The following is a 13,968-nucleotide window of genomic DNA, read 5'->3' as shown; positions in this document are numbered from 1 at the left end:
TATTCCATCGAGTCTTGGACCAATGATTTGGCTTTAGTTATCTAAACTCATGGGATTAGAAGGGACCTTAGCATCCTATCCAGAATCTCCTGAAATGATTAAAGGCCGAACATCTGGAAAGGCTTGATTTTGTAGAAGGTTTCATTTCTTAGAAGATAAAGGACTAACATGGGGAGTTCACATTTTGGAATAATTTCTCACCAGCAAACAAGAATTTGTTGATAACATTGAAATAATCAGAACGCTCAGAGGAAGATTTCAACTCTTCCAATCATCAGGGAAGACAAGGCTGGCCTAGACATACGGGAGACAGACCCCAAACGTTCAGAACACAGGTCTGAAAAAGAAAGAGGGTGCAGAAAGTCTAGGGTGATTTCAATCATGCTGTGAGTTTTTAATGATTAATGATTCCAAGGTGGATCATGGAGGGGAGCAAGCTAGGGAGAAGAGCGAGGATGCATGGGAAGCTGTCTGAAGTGCTCAGCTTTCAAGATCATGAAGGTGGGATGGAAGGACATGTAACCACAGGATCAAGTAGCAGAACACTAGAGAGCTGCTTAGGGACTTAATAGGGCAAAGACCTAAGGGGATCACTCTTGCCTGGTTTATTTCTTCATCCCACTGTTAAGCAACATTGACTGGGTATCTGGCCTTGCCAGTCAATGAACAAAGACTTTCCCTCAAGTTGGAGCTTGAGCATTACATGCTTCAGTTCTTTCTGATTCCTTTGGATCCAGCCCATGCTTATCGTCTTCATTTTTGAGTCATGCATCTATGGTCTCCTTTCCTCTCTGATAGCAAGGCCACTTGAGTTGTTCTTTCCTGAATGAAGTCAATGTCTGTGCCAGTCAATGCACAATTGTCGTTTGTGACCTTCCTGAGGTTTCCTGTTTCCTCCTAATGCATTAGAAGAACAAATCAATAAAGTCTGTGTCCCAGTACCTTGGGTAACTGCCATGCTTGTGGTTACATCACTACCCAGGGAGACTGTGGAACACGGTGGGGTGCTTAACCCCAGGAGTGGGAGGACTGGATGGGACTCATCACAGCCTTACACAGAGACAGTGAAGTTGCTCCAGGCTCCCATGGAGGCACAAAGCCTCCCCACCACGTGGTGATTTGTATTCAGCGGCAGCGCCCTCCCTTGGCACTGGGTGGATGGGGCCCCAGGAGAGAACTAAGGAAGAAGGAAGGGGCTGTTGTCCTTGACAAGGAAACGATTGATGTCTCTGCTTTCTCACCCTCTTTAAATTGAGATGGGGACAAGATTAAAAGTTCAGGCAGGAAGCCAGCTGGTGACTTACAACACTGAACAACCAGCCTAGCGCCTGAAGAAACCTGTGGCCCATCTATCAGTAAATGAGCTGCCTGAATATTTAAGAATTTCTCCATTCTTGCCAGAATTTAGGCATTAGGACCTTATCACGGCTATAATAAAAAAAATAATAAACCCTACTTATTAAACACCATATGCAACATTCTGTATTTTATGTACACTACCTCTTTAATTTCTCACAATGACAGTATAAAGTAGGTATTCTCACTTTATAGATGAAAACACTGAGGCTTGGAGACGTTAAGATGCTTAATTGAGAGGACACAGTGAGCAAAGAGTAGAATTGGGATTCAAACCCAAGTCTGCCTGACTCCAAAACACTTGATATTCTATTGTATCACATTGGGTGATGCACAATGACACAGTTGGTTTTTCGCAAGACACAGACACATTGAGGTACAGTCTGAAGGTGCAACTACCTCTTTAATTAAGAGTTCTCTGGATATATGAAACTGCACTACCCCTTTTGTGGCTTGGGTGCAAGGATGATGGAGTATGTTCCCTCAGGCGTACAACACTTCAGACTTCATCTGTGGGAGCCTTTTCGGTCCCCTGTCCTGCCTTTGGCTTTGCACCATGGAGTGAGATGTCTGGGAGTTACCGGTGTTTTCATAAAAAGAGCAAAGCCAAAAATGGGGCAGGGGATGGAATCAAGAAGAGATACTGACAAATGTGTCTGATACCAACACCCACCTCTAGTACAAGTAGGGAAAGTGGAGTCAGGGTAAGTCAAGGTCAGGTATCAAATCGACAAGACTGGGTGTCATTTCCAGGATGAGAGGGTGAATATAATAAAAATAAATGGAAGGCAGATCTGAGATCAGAGTTGTCAAGATGAGACAGGTGGTGATGAGACAAGGGAAGGGAACTAGAAAGTAGCTAGTACTAGAAACATGATAAGTTACATGAATAGTTTATGACCATGCAGGGCTTCTCTTTAGAAGGTCCCACACCCAGCTTTGAAAGCAAACCTCCACTCATCCTAAAGGTACAGTGCCTGAAACCTGATATCTGAGAATGCCATCTTCCCCTTTATGGACTGGCTGAGACTTATTTGGAAGGGGAGACACACCCAGTTAACTGAAATGCTTAGAACACTGTAGTGAAGAGTCAGGCATGAGATTGGTCCCCATAAGAGCCAGTTAGGTTAGCTCTGTCTCAATGTCATATCTCTGCCTTCAGCCTCAGGCAGCTCTCTGGGGAATAAATGCCATTAATCAGCAGGGGCACCAGGCAAGCTCATGTGGACTGTGCAACAAAAACCCCTTCTTTCTCTTGGAAAAGATCTCAGAGCTCATGGTGAATCAGCAGCATCTCCTTTTATGAGGACAGCACAGACTTTGGGGGTTTATCAAAGAGCATAACTATCTCATTCCTCTCCAAAGAGTTGGCAGACTTAAGATATAACATGATTATTTAACTGATGTTGATTCAATTCATAATATATTTAATGACGGGTTGGCCTTTACAGTCCCCTAATTAAATAACTTTGAGTTGCTCTTCCTACACTCAAGGACAAATAACTAGACATAAACACAGGCAGGTTATTCTACATTGCCCAATCAATCTCATTCTATTAAAAAAAAAAGGAAGAAAGAATAAAGCTCTAACTCTTTTCTGTGCTAACTCAAAGCATGCTTTGGCAAAAGTATAACCTCTGGGATCCCAAATGAACTTGCCTTCATTTAAGCTGGAGAGACTACATCTTGGGCATTTTCACTGTCACCATGGCTTTCTTCTTTCCATTTGCTCACCCATGTTTAGTGAAGTGAGCTTCGTCTGGTATTTTATGATTCGAGTGGGTAACTCTTCTGATTCTGAACAAAGGACCATACTTCATTCTGACAATTTGTCCCCTCCAGGCTTTCCTCATGAGTGGTTCCTTCCCAACCTCTTTGGAGAATGATGGCGAAAGTCTATTTATGCAGTACTCCTCATGGGTGAAGTCTCTTCCAACCTATAAATAAAACAAGTTTAACTTTTACAGGGTTACTAATGCCACGGAGAGATAAACAAGTGGGCTGGCTGCCTGCTGGCTGCAGGGATCGCCCAAGGATTTTCACAAAATACCCCATTGTGATAAGAACTTAACCAAATAAAAATAATCATAATTTTCTCTTTGTTTTAGACATCCTTACTAAAAATAAAGAAAGCTGAAATTGACCATACCCTGAGAATATGATGGCTAAAGGATTTTTGGTCATTTACCACATTTGAAATTGGGGAAAAACCTCCCAAGAGTAAGAATTCTAGTGGAAGTTCTATATGCTCATTGAAGGTTATTTAATTGAACATTTACCACATCCTTAATGGTATGTTTAAATTGTTAAACCAGAACACTTAAGGTGATATAAGAAAAAATAAAATACTACCCCTATCCTTTAATATAATTCATTAATGGAACCAATCATGTTTTTTATTTTTTAATATTTCATAGATGTCAAAATGTAATTATCACTATTATTGTGTAGAAAATGGAAGGCAAGGCAGAGTGAAATGAAAAGGACATCTGGAATCAGATAGATGTGGGTTGGAATTTTTGCTCTGGTCCTCACTAGCTGAATGACCTTGGGAAAGTTCTGCTAAAAAATGAAGATAATAACTACTTTATAAGGTTGTAAAAAATATATGATGCAAGTATCAACACTCAATAGAGTGCTCAAAAACGCAGTTCCCTTTCCCCTTCCCATCAAATAAAGTCTTATAATAATGCAGGGGAAGCAAAAGTTTAAATTTGGGGGATTCTGGAAGGGTTATGGGAAGAGGTAGCATTTTATCTGGGGAATGGGTAGATCCAGGAAATCAGATAAATTTCTTACAAAGAAAAAAATAAGACAATGGATAATTTGATGAGAAGAGTTTCCATGATCAAAGACCCAGAGACAAATAGTGGTGAATCTCAATAGTAAGTTAGGAATTGAGGATACAGTTTTAGAAAGCAGTATGGCTTCAGCAAAGGCTGGGATGCTAGGTAACAATTGGTTGCATTTATGAAGAAGATATCTGAAAAAAGGTAGAAGGTAGTGGCAGAAATAGGGAGAAGGGGGTAAAATAATACTTACTGTGTACCTCTTATGTGCCTGGTATTCTATCACCTACTACATACACCTTATCTCAATTAACGCTTACAACAACCCTGAGACATGAATAGTAAGACTTAGTTTCAATTACGTGCTTAAGGTTGTACAGTTAGTAAAGGACAGACACAAATTCAAATCTAAGCCTATGTTGCTCTACATCCTATTCATTCACTCAGCCTTTCAGTAAAATAAATATACTGGATCTTATAATCATGTAAGCAAAAGATGATAGAAGACTGAAATGGGATGGTAACCCAAAAAGAAAAGGAGATGAATGGATGGACAAATAAATGCAAAGTCAGATGGAAGGATGGACATATGGGTAGAGAATGGATGAGTGGATGGTGACCAGAAGTATTGTGGAGGTAATGTCAATATAGTGAAAGAACTGGAAAGAAGAAGGCATTAAATATAACTCTTGGTTCTAGAACATCTAGTAAAATCTGACAGCATTAATGAAGACAAAACACAGGAAGAAAGAACAAGTTACTAAAAAAGGGGGAAACATTCAGTGCTGTGACTCGAAATAGAGCTTTATGGGAATTGTCTGCTAAACCATTGCTAAATGTGAATATTCTCATTAGATGCCCAGAGCTCCATGGACAGATCAGCCACCTTGTCCCAGGAGTGGGTTTGCCTGCTGGGGATGGCCAGGCAGACTGATCCTCATTCTGCAAGGGATGCGGGAGCTGGGGGTGGGGACTTGAGTCAAGTCTGTGAGCATTTACTGCTCATATCTGGATTCTGATGGAAATGGTTAATCAGTGAAAAATTAGGAAAATAAATTTTTCAAATGTTTAGCAGGCAAAAAACAGGTTGTTTCTTTTCCCTTTTGAGCTCTGTGTTGGGGTCACTTTAAAACGGATCACTCACAAAACACACTGTCTGAGGATTCTGCAGATACCCTCTGCCTGGAAAATCCTCACCCATGCTTAACATCCGCTTTCAGTGTTAACTCTTCTGAAATGTTCTCATCTGTGTGGACTTGATTGAATCACTTAGCTAGACAAGAATGATGTGGCGGAATTTCCTTCCCTACATTGTTCCAAGTTAGAGTGGGTCCTAAGTGTCATTTTGCATGAGTTTTGGACGGTTGACTTGAAGCAGAAGCTATATGCATTTTACACTCAGAAGGTCAACCAACTTAAGAGCACCAGGCACTATTTTTATTTATCTGCTGACTTACCTTGTTGTCATGGGGCAGCAGCCAAACCAGCAGCAACTCCAGTTCCCAGTGAACCTTCTATCAGTTTTTCCAATTCCTGGGTCACGTGTAGGTTTAGCTCCAGGAGGAAAGGCACCACTTCTCCTGCAAGACACATACATCACTGAAGCTGAAGACTTGAAGGCAATGAGAGACTGACACAAGTCCCAGGTCAATCGGCTCCAGTTTGCACTGCTCTCCTCCCCTTCACGTCCATCTTCCTTCCCCAGTGTCCATCCTACTGACTCTGGCCTCCATACCCAGTCTCAAAGACCAGGGATTGGCAAACTATGGCCCACAGGACACATCCGGCCCCTGTCTTGTTTATGCATGTAAAGTTTTATTGGAACATAGCTATGCCTATTTGTTTATGAATTGTTAAGGGCTACTTCTGTGTTTCACTGGCAGAGCTGAGTAGTTGCTACAGAGACCATATATCTTGCAAAGCTTAAAGTATTTACTATCTGGCAGAAAAAGTTTCCCAAACCCTGGTACAGACAACAGCCATGTATAGACGGTTAAACCAACTCCCACAATCGTATAAGGCCAAATCTCTACGAATATAGGATATGTATAATGCATATGTGTGTGTGTCTGTACAAATGTGTGTATATAGACATTTATTTATCAGCTGTTTTATTTCTAGGATCCAACCCTGATTATTACACAATCTCTACTTCCACTAGTGTTTGTAAAGCAGGAAAACTGAACGCCTCCCTCTCCTGTGCGGCCACAGTATTTCGCTATTATAACACTCGCCATATTGTATTGTAATTGGTTTGTATCTCTATCCATGTAATCTCTTTCACTAAATAGTGAAATCGTAGAAGCCTTGTTTCAATAAAGAATAACTAAATGAATGAATGGGAAAATGAGTAAGCAAGTGAGCGAATGAATAGGTGTAGAACAGAACAAATGGATGTTTCTCTTCCCCTGATTTGGCCTCTCTAGCTTCTGGAAATGCCCACGGTCACATACCAGCACACAGAGCCAGAGCCCGGCAGACCAATATTTGACTCTCAGTCTTGGTACTGGCCCAGGCTGCTCAGCGTGCTGGGCCACGGACATCCTTCCCAAGGCTGTGCTGTCTTCCATGGCCCATAACTTGACAGGGACAAAATCCAGTTCTGGGCAGGCAGTGCTCTGTCGGACGGTGGTGCCACTGGTGGCAGACAGCTCTGCAGTCACTGCAGTGATGATGGCCTTCTGCCAGGGCTGCGGTAGGAAGGCTGGCAGATGCTGGGGAAGTGGGCACTGGCAGGTGGAAAGCACCTGACTGCTGCCAAGCATCTTCATGCTCAGGGCCTCCGTTGAACCTTATGACGCTGAAGGACATAGGGGAGGACTCCATGAGAACTGAGGTTCCTCTATGACCTTGGTCAAGTCACGTAATCTCTTCGTGTTTCAGTTTCTCACCTGCCAAGCTCTGAAGTGCTACGGTTTTGTGATCAAGAACTCAGCATCATACTGATGGCTCTTGACTCCTACTTACACAGATTTTCTCTGCACCAAGTTGCCTCTTAAGAAGAGGCCTTTTCAGAGAAGAGAATGGGCAAGGGGTACATGATAAGTTGGGAACTCACACCAAAAGATATTGTTGTAAATAAAAATAAATGTAATTAGCACTTACTGAGCACTTATTTGCCAAAATCTCTAATAAGCATTTGAAATAACTAATGGTTGCTACTGCCTTTATAAACTGAATTTCATATGTGTGTATTCATGCGTGCACACATGTGGTATGTTGTGCGTGTCTATACATGTGTCTAGATTCTCCACACGGAGCAAGAAAAATCAATTCAAATAAAGTGTTAATTTTTGACTACATTAAGTCATACGTACCATTTCTGCATATATGCATGAATGTCTCCATTATTAATTTTAATAGCAATAATAAAAATAACACTAATATTTGCTGAGTACCTACCATGTATCAGGCACATATATTTCAGTTAATCTTGTAACAACCTTTCATAGTGAGTATCATCCCAGTATTACTGTGGAAGAAACTCAGGATCAGAGAACCTAAGTGACTCGCCTGCGGTCACACAGCCAGGAAGTGACAGAGCCGAAATTCCAACTCAAGTCTAGCTGATTCCAAAGGCAATGTTATTTCTGCTGTGTTGAGCTGCCCCATTGCAGTGTGTCTGGAAGGAATCACGCTGTCTCACTGCTGCATGACCAAGCCCATATTCCTTGCTGCTAGTCTATGAGCATCATAGGTCTTTGTTAGCATCTCAGTAGGTAGATCTGGGGCTACAACCACAGCCAAACATTTCCAGATGATGTCTATTGCTTATAACACATGAGAAAGATCATTTACTGCGTCAGCATCAAAGCTGTGAGGGATGTAGGGATCGGTACCCACATTTTCCGGATAGGGACCCTGAGCCCAGAGGAGAGAGCTGCTGGTCCAAGTTCACACATAGATGGAGCTTAAACTAGTTCTCCTTTTCCATCAGGTCATCGTTTTATTTCACTGTAACTGCCTCCGCTGCACTTCTGTCCTCCTCAGAAATTTTAACTGAGTGTGAGTGTAAGCATGTATCTATGTGAGCGCTTGTGCGTGTGCGTGTGCGTGTGTGTGTGTGCATCTCTGTGAAATCGAAAGAAAGAGATCACAGGACAGCGCTGGCAGGGAGGAGACCAAGTTGGGGAAGCATGGCAGAAAGACTAGTGTCTTTTTAAGGCAGAGAAAGCATTTTAAATGACAGGACCAGAGAGGCAACATCTTCCTGGTGCCTTTCCATCCTTGACTGGAGCAGAAGCAGACCTTTGAGGGCTTTTCCGAGGCTTTCTGCCACCGCTGTGCAAACCCTAGAATTGAGAAAAACCCTGAATGAATGCCCTGGTGCTTTGGAGGTTGCAAAGACAAAGCAATTGTGTCATGGGGAGCTGGAGCGGTGGCCGCCACTTCCTTTCCTTTCCCATGGGAAATGGGAGCGTCACCAGCTTTGAGCAGCCTCTGTGATCCTCCGTGTCTGTCTCTCTGCCCCTCTTCTAAATGCATTCAGAATCTAATGATTCTTCTCCTGCCATGAATTGAAGTCATCCCTCCACACACCCCCCAGTCCAATCAGCAAGGATTTGTCAGTGTGAACCCTGCAAAGGGTAGGCAGAAAAAGCATCTGAAACAGGGAGATCCCAGGGTGCTCTAGAATCTCACCCTCCAATATAATAAATAACATGTGCGATGGGGCTGAGGGTGGGCTGGGAAAAGATGCATCATTCACTTTCATGGAGGTCACACTGCCCTTCTGTGCTCTTTTCAGAGAAAAGCTTTTTTTTTTTTCCTTATACATGCATGCCGCACTCACTCACGCATGCACGCTCCCTGCAAGAAGCCGACAAAGCATTTTGGTCATCTATAGGCCACTCAGCTTCTTCAAAGTTGAATAAGATTTAAAAAAGCCTGACATCGCCAATATTCCTCAGCAAAGGTTTATGTACCTGCACAGACAGATGAAAAAGGGGCTTGGGATGTATTAAAAAACATGTATGTGTATGATGCATAGGAGAGAGAGAGAGAGGATATGATACAGATTATTGTCTGTCTTTTCCAAGTCTTTTTGTTTCAGGCCAGAGTGGTGGTGCATTGGAAGGGTTCTGGAATTTCAGAACACAAAGTAGCAGTTTTAAATAATGAGAGAAGATTCCACATGGAACGCTCATCTGGCTGTGGCAGCCTGTGACTGAGTGAGAGAAAAGTGCCCTAGAAGCTATTCATTACGAATTCACTGGAAGCTCTCAAACGAGGCTGGCAGAAGCTGAAATTGAAGTGGTCTCTGACCTAATTTTCTTCTGCATGAAACATCTGCATCAAGGCTCTCTTTGATGTATTCCACTTGGCTCTGTCTACGGGATTGTATCACATGGCCTCCGTGTTGCCTCCTTATTGAAAGACATTTCCAGCCTGTGCAAGGTAATGCGATGTTACTGTTACCCAAGCTAATCACTCAATGTGCTCCTAAAATAGAAACAATAGCAGTTCAGAGACAATGTTGTCTGCTGGCTGTTCTGCAGCCTGTGCTCCTGGTTTTCCAACTCAGATCTGTGGCGTTCGCCTCCTGTGATTCCAAAACAAAGGAAAGGGAGATGACAGGTGAAGCCAAGCAAGATAATGTTGAAGGACCAGCAGCTTTCTGTGTGAGAAGCTCCATCTTGTTTGGTCCTTAGAACCATTGGCTAGGATTCTGGCACCATTTAAAACCAGGCAGAGCAGTACTGAGAGGTGTCTGTCTGAAGAAAGGAAGGGTCTCTTGATGGGGGTGTTGGATTTTTTTCTAAAAGCAGATTGACATCCTCAACTCTGAGAGGAGAATGGGGTTGAGGGAGGGGGGAGATGTGTACTGAATGTTGAGCGTTTTGTGACTTTTTAGTGATCTATGAACTACTTTTAAAAATTGGCTTTTCTCCTCTTAAGCTCTCCCAACCTAGGTAGGATGCAGGAGCGCATTTTAAAAAGCAATAATGATAATAATCTTTTCTTAAAGCCACTGTAATGAGGCATCTTCTTTATCCTGGCAGAATAGCTCTTGCCTTTCTCCATAAAGGTTTGCTGCACAGACTTCGTTAATGGTGTGTGGCTGTTCCCCACCATCCCAGCATTATGTGAATAATGGTGGTGTCTTTTGTGGCCCACCCCCTGAAGAATAAACCTTTGAAATTCTAAATGACTGTGCTGCAGGTTTTAACGTCTGCTTCAGAGGAAGAATTGAGAAATGTGCACTCACCGAGCAAGATGCAGCATGCCTCGGAAAAGCCTTTCCGCCTGACTCCTCTGTCCCATGTATTTAGATGAACATACATTCTTGAAGATGCCCTCGAGTCCTCTTGATGCCAGCAAAGAATGACAGATGTGATCAACAGCCTTTTTTGCCCAAATATTGATACCCCCGTGGACACATATGTAGTCACTCCTTCCCCTTCTAGGACTTCCTAATCAAACAAAGCAATAGGAATGGAGCAACTGGGAGCTGGTGGCATCTCTGAGGTCAGTGGTGATCTGGTCTTCCGATGGGGAAGGCACAGTGGAAAACAGTCGGCCACGCGGGTGCACATCAGTCTACCTGTTAATGAAATCTCTGCAGAGAGCCCAGAAAGACATTGGAGTTGAGGCAGCAAGGTAGACATCTTTAGTCAGCTTCAAGAATTAAAGCCAAATATATGTAGACAAAACTATAATTCAAAAAGATACATGCACCCCTATGTTCATAGCAGCACTATTCACAATAGCCAAGATATGGAAACAACATAAATGTCCAATAGCAGATGAATGGATAAAGAAGATGTGGTACATATATACAATGGAATACTACTCAGCCATAAAAAAGAATGAGATAATGCCATTTGTAGTAACATGGATGCAACGAGAGATTATCATACTAAGTGAAGTAAGTCAGAAAGAGAAAGACAAATAACATATGGTATCACTTATATGTGGAATCTAAAATATGACACAAATGAACCTGTCTACAAAACAGAAACAGACTCATGGACATGGAGAACAGACTGGTGGTTGTCAAAGGAGAGGAGGTTGGGGGAGGGATGGACTGGGAGGTTGGGGTGAGCAGATGTAAGCTATTACATATAGAATGGATAAACAACAAGGTCCTACTGTATAGCACAGGTAACTATATTCAGTATCCTATGATAAACCATGATGGAAAAGAATTTTTAAAAAAGAATATATATATGTATAACTGAATCCTTTTGCTCTACAGCAGAAATTAACACAACATTGTAAATCAGCTACACTTCAATTTAAAAAAAGAGAGGGGAAAAAAATGAATTAAAGCCAAGGTCCTCCCTCATTGCCCTCACTGCACTGAGGCCTTGCAAGTGTACGACTTGCCAAAACACCTGTGTTCTTTTCCATCAAAGCACTCAGAGCTCTGTATTGTCTGTTTTCTCTCCCAGGCTGTGACCTCTCGAAGGCAGGCACTGTGTTTTTGGTTTTGGTTTTGAATTTTATTTTATTTATTTTTTATACAGCAGGTTCTTATTAGTTATCCATTTCATACATATTAGTGTATATATGGCACTGTGTTTTTATAGTCACAATGTCCACCCCAAGCAGACCACGACTGACCTGGGACTTTGCTGGTTTTAGCATGAAAAGTGCGGTGTCCTGGGAATCCCCTCATTCCTGGGCAAACCACTGGTTACACAGTACATGCTCAATAAAGGAGTTAGATGCGTTAAGAAGAAAAATGGTGTAGCACCTTGATTTGGTGAATAGTAAAGTCTAGGACTCGTGTGGATTACCCTGATGACTACTGTTTACTACCCACAGTATCTCTCTGCCAGAAGGTGAAAATGTCAACCAAGTGTGATTCTCCCAGTTGTTATTCTTACAAAGACATGAGTTGTTATAAGGCACAGGGGTGTGAGGGAGAAAGAGAAAGAGGGAAAGTTTGAGAGGAAAAGAGGAAAGGGAAGGTAAAGGCAAATCGCTGGCACTCAGCCCTCAAGGAGATCCAAGGTCTATCATGACTTGCGAGGCCCTGTGTGATCTGGTCCAGCCTTCCACTCTAATTCCATCCCCAATCATTCCTCATGCACCCATTCCCACCAGAAAGGCCTCACAAGCATCCTACCTGTTGGGCAGTGTACTAAAGCACTTCCCTACTTGGAATGTTCCACCCCCCAGCCACCCATGGGGTCTGAGCCATCTCCATTCAGGCCCTTGTTCAGAGATCTTCCCTTCCTACCCCGTATAAATGAGCACTTCCTTGCCCATCTCTGTTTGTCCTCTAACGCTGCTTTAATCACCTCCACAGCCCTCACCACCACCAGACACATTATGGTATGTATTGATATCTGTTTATTGTCTGTCTGTTGTCCCTTAGATAGTGGTACTATCTAATAGAACTTTCTGCAGCATTCTATAACTGTGCCCTCCCATACCTGAGCCCCTAGTCGTACGTAGCAACTAATACTTGACTTAAAACTCAAGTATTTGAGAACTTGAAATCTGCTAGTGAAAATGATGAACTGAATTTTTAATTTTTTAAACACGTATTAATTTAATTCAAATTCAAATAGCCACATATGGCTCGTGACTATCATTTTGGACGGTGAGTTACCAGAAAAGTCTTTGAGAGCATGAATTTTTTTTCTATTTTGTTTCCTTTCAGATTTCCCAGTTCCCAGAGCAATGCCGGCCACATAAAAGGACTTCAATAAGTATTTTTTTAAATAAATTATTAAATCTGGGTATGAAACAGGCATCTCTGATCAGGAAACAACCTAACCAGTGAGGCTAATTCTAAGTTTGAATTATCCCAGGTCAAGATTCAAAATGACAACATGCCTGAGACGACCCTTCAGAGGCAGAAGTTGTCAAAGGGACTTTCTCTGGACTAATTATGTCACTGCCCTGCACCTCAGTTTCCTTATCTGTTCAACGGAGTATTGTATTTGCTTCTTAGTATTTAAAGGAACTGTCACTGAATAGATGCCTGAGTTCTCTGGTGATGCTAAAAGCCTATGTGTACATATATGTGTATGTGTGTAGCAAAGCACTTTGAAGAACGCTAATCTGTGATGTTCTTGCCAGTGATTACTATTTTCGAAGAGGGGGATGATTTATTTTCATTACAAAACGTGTCTTTGCTTAACAAAAGACTCCACAACAGAATTGACTTAAAATAACTAACTCCTTGATGCTTTTTAAATAAGATTATATCCTGAAAAATCCAGGGGCCATGAAATTTATCACACAAAACAAGGTTTACCTGTACTTTCGAGGATGCATTGGGATATTCCTTTGACTTGGTCACATCCTTATAACACTTTTTTTTTTTCCTAGGACTTTGCTTTGATTGTTAGTTGTTGCAATCTTGGAAGAGTCTAGCATTCATTCCTTCTACTGGTTCGAGAAGTATTTATTAAATTCCAAATGTGCCCACCACTCTTCTTGACACTGGGAATACAGTTTCATAAAACGAAAAGTTGAATAAGATAATACATGGGAAGCTTTTGAAATAGGACCTGACACACACTAAACACTCCATAAATATTAATCGTTGTTGTTGCTGTCTTTACATTGGAACTTAGAGTCCAGTGGGAGAAAGAGGCAAGAAACAAACATGTATGATCAGAATTCTTTTCAATGCAAAGTGCAATGGCAAATATAAAACAGGGTCTAACCTGTTACTTTAGGGACAGCACCTGAGGCTCGACCCGAAGTGTTCCAGTGTCCAGCCATTAGGTAGTAGGATTTCTCATCTCAACTACAGAAGTAATAAGATCCTGCTTCTGGAATATTGTTGAGTCTGCCTCAAGCGGATTATGAAAAGTGTGGTCAGACCACTTAAAAGGACAGAGAGCTATGATTTCATTTT

General features: G+C 42.1%; 1 long non-coding RNA gene across 1 annotated transcript in view; it reads right to left on the bottom strand.

Moving 5' to 3' along the window:
- The window catches only part of LOC309963653, a 143,815-nt gene that overhangs the window by 13,897 nt on the left and 115,950 nt on the right, over positions 1 to 13,968 (bottom strand). Inside the window, exons 9-12 of the long non-coding RNA XR_014326304.1 lie at positions 13,360 to 13,547; positions 10,354 to 10,704; positions 5,603 to 5,725; positions 3,016 to 3,293 (exon numbers count right to left, since the gene is read on the bottom strand). This is a non-coding gene — a long non-coding RNA (uncharacterized lncRNA). The remainder of the gene's footprint in view (positions 1 to 3,015; positions 3,294 to 5,602; positions 5,726 to 10,353; positions 10,705 to 13,359; positions 13,548 to 13,968) is intronic.

The sequence above is a fragment of the Leucopleurus acutus genome (genome assembly GCF_964270905.1).
Source record: "Leucopleurus acutus genome assembly, chromosome: 7".
NCBI lineage: Eukaryota > Metazoa > Chordata > Mammalia > Artiodactyla > Delphinidae > Leucopleurus > Leucopleurus acutus.
This window is presented reverse-complemented; position numbering and strand designations above follow the sequence as displayed.